Raw genomic sequence first — 10,519 nt, 5'->3', positions numbered from 1 at the left:
TCTCCGCTCTCACAATTTTCAAGTCTTCCCTTATCTGGACCACTGGCTCATTCCCCTCAGGCGGTTCTGCTTACCACCAACCAGACCATTCACTTCCTTCAACTGTTGGGTTTCGAAATCAATCTATCCAAGTCGCACCTCATTCCAACCCAGCGACTTCAATTCATTGGAGCCATTCTGGACACTGTTCTGATGAGGGCGTTTCTTCCATCCAACCGCCTTCAGAACATCCTTCATCTCTGTCAGCAGGTGTTTCAACAGATTACCATTTTAGCAAATCACATGATGGTGCTCTTGGGGCACATGGCTTCGACAGTGCATGTCACCCCTTTTGCACGTCTCCACCTGCGCACTCCTCAATGGACCCTAGCGACCCAGTGGTCCCAAGCGACGGATCCATGCTCACAACACATATCTGTGACATCGTCTCTTCGACAGTCGCTTCTTTGGTGGTTGACATCTTCAAATCTATCCAGAGGTCTACTGTTCCATTTACCTCCTCATCATCTCGTGATCACCACAGACGCATCCCCTTAAGCCTGGGGAGCTCACTTGAACGAATTCCAAACTCAGGGGTTTTGGACTGCCCAGGAAAAGAAACACCACATCAATTTCCTGGAACTCCGAGCAATGTTTTATGCCCTCAAGGCTTTTCAACATCTTCTCTTTCCTCAAGTACTACTCATTTGCACAGACAATCAAGTTGCAATGTACTACATCAACAAACAGGGAGGGACGGGCACTCTGTGCATTGTGCCGTTGACTTCATTGTTGTGTCCACCAGTACACCCAAATCTCTTTCAAGGTTACTTCCCTCTAATACTAATCCCCCCATTTGGTAGCTGAACATCGGGTTCTTTTTCCCTATATGCATGACCTTGCATTTCCCTACATTGAAGTTCATCTGCCATTTATTCGCCCACTCCTCCAGTTTGTTTAGGTCCCTTTGTAGGTCCTCACACTCTTCCTCAGTTCTAACCCTGCTACAGAGTTTAGTGTCATCCGCAAATTTTATAACTTCACATTTCGTCCCCGTTTCTAGGTCATTAATAAATTCATTGAACAGCAGCGGTCCGAGTACCGATGATGTCTAGGTCCTCTTTTTTGGCTTTAACTTCAAATTCTCCCATTTTGGTCTTTAGGCTCCTTGCATTTGCGTACAAGCAATTTATGTCCCGGTCTTTTCTTTTCCCTGCTGGTTTTTCATGTGTTTTGCTCCTCTTACCATCCCCTATTTGGGTTGCCAGTCCCTGATTTCTGCTCCTTTCTTCCTCATTTTTTGGTGCATCTTTTTCGTCCGCAACCTGATTTTCTGATTTCTCCTGTTCCTCTAATTTTATCTGTTTGCCCCTCTTGTTGGTCAACAGTTTCTGTTGTTCATCTCTTGCTTGTTCCCAGCATTTTTCCCGCTCAGTATATTCTTTGGATACTCTTGTCCGAACCGTTGACGTTAGGTCGACTGTCGGCTTTCCCCTTCTTCTCAGTTTAAAGCCTGCTCAATTCCTCTCTTGACGTTGTTTGCTAGCAGCCTCGTCCCTGCCGTGCTCAGGTGTAGTCCGTCCCTCCTGAAGAGCTTGTTCTTCCCCCAAAAAGTTGTCCAGTTCCTCACAAAAAGGAATCCTTCTTCTTCACACCATCTCCTCAATCATGTGTTTATTGCTTGTAGCTCTGTCTGCCTCTTCACGTCTGCCCTCGGTACTGGCAGAATCTCTGAGAATGCTATCTTCTGTGTCCTCAGCTTCAGTTTCCTTCCTAGGATCTTGAACTGTTCAGTTAGTGTAGTCCTGCTATAATTTCTCCTGTTGACATCATTTGTTCCCATGTGGATTATCACTGCTGTCTCTTCTTTTTCTGCGCTGACCAGAATCCTCTCGATTCTGTCGGTGATGTCCTTCGTTCTTGCTCCTAGGAGACAGGTCACTAGCCGATCTTCTCTCCCTCCTGCTACGTGACTGTCCACTTCTCTCAGGATTGAGTATCCCACGACGACTGCAGATTTCCCCTTCTTCAGCTTTCTCACTGGTCTCAAGTCTGTATCCTCGGTGTGGTTCAGTACTTCTCTTTCGGGGTACCGGCCAGTCTTCGCCCTCTCTGCTTGCTCGAATCTTCCATGTGGTCCTTCATCCTTGGCGTCTGTTGGTTCCTGTCTTCCATCTGTTGGCCCCTGTCCTCCATCTCATGTAGATGTAGCTTCCTCGCTCCAGCGCTCAGCAGGAGGTTAAGGCTATTACACTGCTGGTGGCTGAATCTGGGACATTTGTCTCCGTTAGTGCTACTAAGTGGGCAGTTTGGTTTGCTGGGACAACGGGGAGAGTCCAGTGAACTCTATTCTTGGGAACTACAGTAGTCTACTCTCAAGCTATACCTAAAGTTCATTCTTTAAGTTCTGTCATTACAAAATATTGTTGGACCCAATACAATAGCCTGAGGGTTGGCAGCTATATACTGCATACAAATGTACCAGGAAAATATTATTATCCCAAACAGTCCACATATTCCTGACTCCAAATGTTACAACCAATAGCTTCCCTGTAATTTTCTGGAAATGACCACAATCTCTTCCTTTTGTAATCTGCCTAGAACTGCAAGGTATGGGCGGAATAAATGAAACTAATGTAACGTAATAACTTCAAATTGAGATTTTTATTGTTATTAGGTTTCAATTTACTTCAGGTAGAATATAACTACTCCATCACTCTGATACATATTCTAAGCACTAAGCTGAAAAGAAACTGCTCTTTTCTACCTCTGTGAAAGAAAAGAAAAGGCCTGAAGCAGGGAGATTCTCCTTTTCTGTGACAAAAGATGAAGCGAATAGGAAGCAAGGCGTCTCTCCTTTGTTCACCTGTTCCAGGCTCATCTCATCCTGCCTGTTCTCTATATGCTACCTCTTTCCCTCACGTTCATGTCCAGACAAGCACACCCTCCCACATCCTACACAAAACTGTAAGCTGCTTAGATGTATTTCACAATAGGCGGTATAACAAATTCTGAATACACTTGGAATAAACTTGGAAACTTGGCTGAGAGAGGACAGGCTATAGCAAGAAACAGAAGGCTATTTTTTAGGACATAAGCTTCATAAATGCATGCCTAACAACGCCCCTGGATGTCACCACCAGAGTACATCAAGGTTTTTCTCACAGTACTGCATACTAAATCAGAGCTTTAGTTATACAGGACAACCATACTTTCCCAATCGCTCCCTCCGCTCTGACTCTGTATCCCCGCAGGAAGATCTCTCAAACTAGAAACAGCAAATGCTCATACAGCCACTTTATCCCTCGCCTGGGAACCAACTACCTATGCAGATCAGGTCACTGGATTCGCTAATGGCCTTTCACAGAGCAACAAAGACCTTCCTTTTTACCAAAGATACTGGCTCCTTGTAAACTGACCCCTTTGAAAGCTTATATCTGCATCCCCTTGCCCCATATACTGTACCATTAAGAAACTGTCTCCTTGTATGCTTCTATCAGTATCCCCTCTTCCTTTTTTAAGAGTTTTGCCCTCTGAAGTCCCTGTCTTTAAACTTCATGTCCTCCTACACTGTGAATGTCATTTTGTAACCCATTCTGAGCTGTTGGGAGGACGGGATAGAAATCTAAATAAATAGATTTGACTGGGACTTGATATTAAATAAGTCCATTGTCAAGGTTCACGTCAAATAGTACAGAGGCCTCAAAGTCGAGGGTTTAATATAGAGAATTTGTTTTTATTTTTTTCTTCCTTTTTCTGAAGATATTTGCAATGTGAATTTATGTTTCTTTATTGTTTTTCTTTTTTGATTTATAATTGATTATATGTGAATATTTTATTTTGAAATGTGTATAAATAATAATAAAATGGTATGAAGCTTAGAGGAAAGAAAGAAAGCAATTATCAGGCTCATAACCAAAACATTGAAACATCCAAAAACCCACCTAAGTTGGCATTTGGACATCCTAATAGCTGAGACATCCAAGTACCGATAAGCAAAACCAACTTTCTGGATGTCCAGCAGGACTTGCAGAACCCAAAGGGGTGGGTTGGGAGGTGTGTTATGGCCGAGCATCAGGCAGGCTTAAACCTGGGCATTCTGCAGCAATATTCAAAGCTTTCCTAGGATTGTCCTAGATGAATCTTAGACTCCCACAGTTAGACCTGTTTTAGTTGCATCTATGTGCCCCAACTGACCAGAGGACCACTTGAGGGATTAAGGCATGAAACTTCAAAGATAAGAAGACAGCGACTGCAGAAATATAATTTTTTTTCTGCAAATATATAGTTTTTACCAATTTTCTCCATCCCTTATGTGAACAACTGCTCCCCTCAAGTCTCTAAAGAACAAGGGTACCCCACAGAGCAGAACACTAGTTATCCTCCTGAGGGCTTAATGCTCCCAGGGTTGTGCAAATGGATCAAAGGCTTCTAAATCTTTTCCCATTTTTGGGATAACTTTCTACATCCATCTAGAAATGTTTCTATATTGTAGATGTGCAACAATTTAGCCAACTCTTTCTGTTTCAAATTCCCTGCTAAGACAAGTTTTGCAGCATTAAAGCAGTACCTCAGAAAAGCATTCTGTGAGGCTGTCATATCAGGAACTATTCTAAGAAGCAAGAAAGTATCTGGGTCCCATCACCCAACCCATCCACATATGGTGTACCTCAAGGTTTGGCTCTTGGGCCTGTTCTTTCTAACATCTTTGTAAGCGATATTGCTGAAAGGTTGTCAGGTAGGATTTGCCTCTTTGTGGATGATACCAAAATCTGCAATAGAGTAGACACCCATGATGGTGTGGATAACATGAGGAAGGACTTACCGAAACTTGAAGAATGCTCTGGAATTTGGCAGCTAAAATTTAATGCTAATAAATGCAAGGTCCTGCATTTGAGCTGCAAAAACCCAAAGGAATGGAACAGTTTAGGGGACGAAGACCTTATGTGCACGACAGAAGAGCGGGACTTGGGTGTGATTGTATGTGATGATCTTCAGGTGGCCAAACAGGTTGAAAAGATGATGGTGAAAGATGAAAAGAAGCTAGGGTGCATAGGGAGAGGTATGGCCAGTAGGAAAAAGGAGGTAGTGATGACCATGTATAAGACTCTGGTGAGACCTCATTTATAAAATTGTATACAATTCTAGAGACCGCACCCTCAAAAAGATATAAAAAGGATGGAGTCAGTTCAGAGGGAGGCTACTAAAATGGTGCGTGGTCTTCATCATAAGGCATATGAAGACAGTCTTACAGATCTCAATATGTATACTTTGGAGGAAAGGCGGGAGAGGGGAGATATGATAGAGACATTTAAATATCTACGTAATGTAAATGCACATGAGTCAAGTCTCTTTCATTTGAAAGGAAGCTCTGGAATGAGAGGGCATAGGATGAAGTTAAGAGGTGATAGGCTCAGGAGTAATCTAAGGAAATACTTTTTTACAGAAAAGGTGGTAGATGCGTGGAAGTCTCCCAGAAGAAGTGGTGGAGACAGAGACATAGAAGCATGATGGCAGATAAAGGCCAAATGGCTCATCCAATCTGCCCATCCACAATAACCTTTGTCTTTTCTTCTAAGAAATTCCACGTGCCTATGCCAGCTTTTCTTGAATTCAGACACAGTCTCTTGTCTCCACCAACTATTCTGGGAGCCTGTTCCATGCATCTACCAGCCTTAGAGATAGAGGAAGAGATAATGGTTACTGTGGATGAGCAGACTAGATGGGCCATTTGGCCTTTATCTGCCATTAACATAGAAACATAGAAATAGACGGCAGATAAGGGCCAAGGCCCATCTAGTCTGCCCACCTTAATGTCCCTCCCCTATCTTCGCCCTATGAATAGATCCCTCCCCTACCTTCGCCCTGTGAATAGATCCCATGTGACGATCCCATTTGGCCTTAAAATCAGGCATGCTGCTGGCCTCGATCACATGCATTGGAAGACTATTCCAGCGATCAACCACCCTTTCTGTGAAAAAGAATTTCCTGGTGTCAGCTCGTAGTTTCCCTCCCCTAATTTTCCACGGATGCCCTCTTGTTGTCGTGGGACCCTTGAAAAGGAAGATATCTTCCTCCGTCTCCATGCGGCCCGAGAGATACTTGAATGTCTCGATCATGTCCCCCCTCTCTCTGCGCTCCTCGAGTGAGTATAGCTGCAATTTGTTTAGCCGTTCCTCATATGGGAGATCCTTGAGTCCCGAGACCATCCGAGTGGCCATTCTCTGAACCGACTCCAGTCTCAGCACATCCTTGCGATAATGCGGCCTCCAGAATTGCACACAGTATTCCAGATGGGGCCTCACCATGGATCTATACAGCGGCATAATGACTTCCAGCTTTCGGCTGACGAAACCCCTGCGTATGCAACCTATGACTTGTCTTGCTTTGGATGAAGCTTGCTCCACTTGATTGACAGCCTTTATGTCCTCACTGACGATCACCCTTAGGTCACGTTCTGCTTCAGTTCTTGTTAGGATCTCTCCATTTAGGGTGTAAGTCTTGCATGGATTTTGGTTGCCCAGGTGCATAACTTTGCATTTTTTGGCATTGAAGTTGAGTTGCCAGGACCTAGACCAGCGCTCCAGTAGGAGTAGGTCGTGCATCATGTTGTCGGGCATTGAACCATCACCTATTGTGCATTTGCCCACTACATTACTTAGTTTGGTGTCATCGGCGAATAATGTTATTTTACCCCGAAGCCCTTCTGCCAAGTCCCTTATAAAGATGTTGAATAGGATTGGGCCCAAGACCGAGCCCTTCGGCACTCCACTGATCACATTAAAATGTATATGAAATTTATATAAATAACTTGGTGGTGATTGGATGTTTAGTTAATTATTTGTTTTCACCATAGGGCTAATTTGAATATATACTCCTAGATATATATTGTTGTCCAGAAAAAGGAGGACAGATTGAGACATCTGGATTTTACTTCCAATGGAAGTAAATCCCAGATGTCTCAATCTGTTCTCCTTACTTCCACTGCTTTCAATGGAAGTAAAATCCGGATGTCTCAATCCTTCCTCCTTTTTATGGAGTCATATGGTAACCCTACAGTTATGGGCTTTAGAAAATGAGAAACATTTATCAATAAAAAAGTAATTAACTCCAGAAATTACTTTAGGTACATGCAGTTTTTAGGCTGTAAAACATGAAAAACACAAAGTTCTGAGAAAAAAAAAAATAGCATAGCCCCTTCCTGACCCTATACTACATTACATTGGAATCTGGAGCTTCTCTTAAAGTTGAAAGAAACAAAGTATTAGGGGTTATTTTGGACCCTTCTGGACATACAAGGATCAAATCGCAAATTTATGGAAGAAACCCATGTATGTAATGAGACATAAGAACATAAGAATAGCCTTACTGGGTCAGACCAATGGTCCATCAAGCCCAGTAGCCCGCTCTCACGGTGGCCATTCCAGGTCACTAGTACCTGGTCAAAACCCAAGGAGTAGCAATATTCCAGTTGAAATTGATAAAATCTTATTTTTTTTAACATCATTTTGTATTGGCGATTCAGATGTTGATATTATCACAACTCAATTATTGTAATTCTTTGTATTTGAACTTATATTCAAAAATGGTTAAAAATTGCAGCTGATTCAAAATACTGCAGTGAGATTGATATATGGTCTGAAGAGATATGGCAGTGTTTCTATATTTTATCGTCAAATATATTTTATTGAGCACCAAGAAAAACAACAATCAGAAACAAGGACAAGGATCAACAAGGCAGCTCTAATTTTCACACGATAATCCAGCAAACCCATCTCACCAAACCAACCCACAACCCATCCCCTCCTCCCACTCTCACTGATGCCAAACAAAAGCATAATAAACAAAGGAAAAAAGACAAATACCAGGGGGCTAGCAATTCAAAAGGCGACTACGAGCCACCGGAGACAATGTGGTCCAAAAGGGCTCACAAATTTGTTGGAAGTCTATATTTTATAAGAAACTTCATTGACTGCCTATAGAGAAACGTATAAAGATTAAAACTGTTTCACTTGGAGTCACGTGGTGCCATGAGCGTGTGAGGACGTGTCCTTGCTCGCTCCGGGGCTGCCCTACTTACTGGCCAATAACCACCGAATTTTCGCTGCCTCTCCCGCACCGCCTTTGCCTCCGAGTTCGGTTCCAGTGCATGGACCGCTACCTCACCAGATCGACAACTCCTATGCAACCCAAATCAGCGCGAAAAGAGCGAGATCGAGCGCGGCCTGGGGCTAACAAAATGGCGACGAGCCCCGCGGCGGCGGTCTCGAATCTCACCGAGACCGCTCTGAGCGATATCAAGGACGCGCTGGCGCAGGTCCTGGGGCCCAAGTTAGAAATACTAACGGCGCAGATCTCTAACGTTGAAGCCTTGTTGGCAGCGGCAGCGGCCCGCACGAACGAGCTGGAGCAACGGGTCTCCACTCTGGAAGATTCAGCATCGACCCGGGACGCAGATTTGGGGGAGTTGCGGGCGCAGGTTCGGGCGCAAGCGGAGAAACTGGACGACTTGGAAAATCGTTCGAGACGCTCGAACCTGCGCTTGCTGGGAATCCCTGAGACGATCTCTGATCGAGACCTGTTGGAGGTCCTAGAAAAGTGGCTGAGGGAGGAACTACCTTTGCACCCATCGCTTGGGCCTCTTCGTATTGAACGGGCGCACCGCCTGGGCCGGCGCCCTGACTTGGAGGCCCGTCCACGTGTTGTCATCATGAAGGTGCTCAATTTTCGCCATAAGGTGGAACTGCTACAACTTTACAGAAGTAAACGAGATGCCTTGAAATATGATGGCACTCTGATCAGAATCAGCCAAGATTTTTCCCTGGCCCTACAGGAACGGAGGCGACCGTTTTATTCTCTCTGCACACAACTGTCTGAACTCAAAGTCAGATTCCAGTTCAACTATCCGGCTCAACTGCGGATCCTTCACAATGGGGTTTGGAAATCATTTCAATCCTCTGAGGCGGCTGCTGCATTTATTGCCTTGCTTAAAAAGCCTGATTCAGGACAGGTTTGACATTAAGGCTCGTGCCTTCTCTGGTTTTGAATTATGTGATTGACTGTTGCTGTTTACATGTTTTCTTATAGGGAGACTTGGTGTTGATAACTTCCTGAGTTTATTCTCTTGCAGGCTGGGGTGGCCCTGGGAGAGGCATCTTTCGTGCCTCTCTTCTTTCTTCCACATGTTGGAAGTAGTGAGAAGTGTTGGGGGGTTTCGGGGGGAGGGATGTTCCTGGGTGGCAACAGCGGTACTTATAGGGCAGAGGGTATTCTTGTATCAGTGTTTGCTGTCTTTTCTGGGACATTGTGCATGGTATGAATGGAGTGTGTTTGTGCAGTCTTGGGGTGAGGCTGGGCGCCCCGGGACTCTCCTTCTGGGATGGTTTATGTATTCTGACTTGAGTAGTGGGGAGAATCATGGGTGATAGGAATTTTCGTATACTTTCCTGGAATGTATCAGGTATTACCTCACCTGCCAAGCGCACAAAGATTTTGTCACAGTTGAAACATCATTCAGTTGACATAGCCTGCCTCCAGGAAACTAGACTTACTGACACAGAACACCAAAAACTGAAGAGGGGCTGGGTTGGGGACCTATATTATGCATCCTCATCAGGGAAGAGGGCGGGGGTGGCTATACTGATCAGAAGGGGCTTGCCATGCTCTGTCCAGGTCCTGAGGCGTGACTCTGATGGTCGATATTTGCTGGTGAGGGTGACAAGTCCGGGCGGGTCGTTTCGGTTGCTAGTGGGATACGGCCCTAATGGATACCAGCATGCCTTTTTCCAAAATCTGGTGAACATTTGTTTACAGTTTTCAGGTGACCCGCTGATATTAGTGGGTGATTTGAATCAGGTTCTGGATCCTGGTGTGGATCGCTCTGGAGGGTTGGGGCCAACGACGACGAGACAGACAAGGGGTGTTCCTTATCTGTGTCGGACTTTGGGGCTGGTGGATCCCTGGCGGTTGCTTCACCCCACTGACAGAGATTATACGCACCAATCCAGGGCACATGGAACATTTTCCAGAATTGACTACACTTTGATCTCTGAACACAAATTTGCTTGGGTTTCGGAGGCAAACATAGGCCCCCTTGAAATCTCTGACCATCATATGATTTGGCTAGATGTAGCAGTGGGGGGACCGGTGGGTCTGGGGACGGGCTGGAGATTTCCCTCTTACTTGCATTCTGATCCTCATTATAGGGAATTTCTATCTGGAAAATGGGAGGAATACAGTTCTTTTAATGCTCAACATTTAAATCAACCCATATTATTTTGGGACGCTGCCAAGGCGGTACTCCGAGGGGAGGTGATTGCTTATGTGGCCGCTAGGGCTCGGAGAATTGCCCATCGTATAGTGTTGCTGGAGAAGCAGTCTACTCACTTGAAACGGGAGTTACTGCACTCTCCTTCTCCGACTACTAGGGAGGCATATTCCGCCGTTTTGGCGGAGCTCAACTCTCTCATTCATGAGCGTACTAAGAAATTACTATTTTTCCGCAAATATCAATTTTATAAATATGGCAATAAAACCGGGA

This window comes from Geotrypetes seraphini, chromosome 3 (assembly GCF_902459505.1).
Source record: "Geotrypetes seraphini chromosome 3, aGeoSer1.1, whole genome shotgun sequence".
Taxonomy (NCBI): Eukaryota; Metazoa; Chordata; class Amphibia; order Gymnophiona; family Dermophiidae; genus Geotrypetes; species Geotrypetes seraphini.
Note: the sequence above shows the minus strand (reverse complement) of the source record.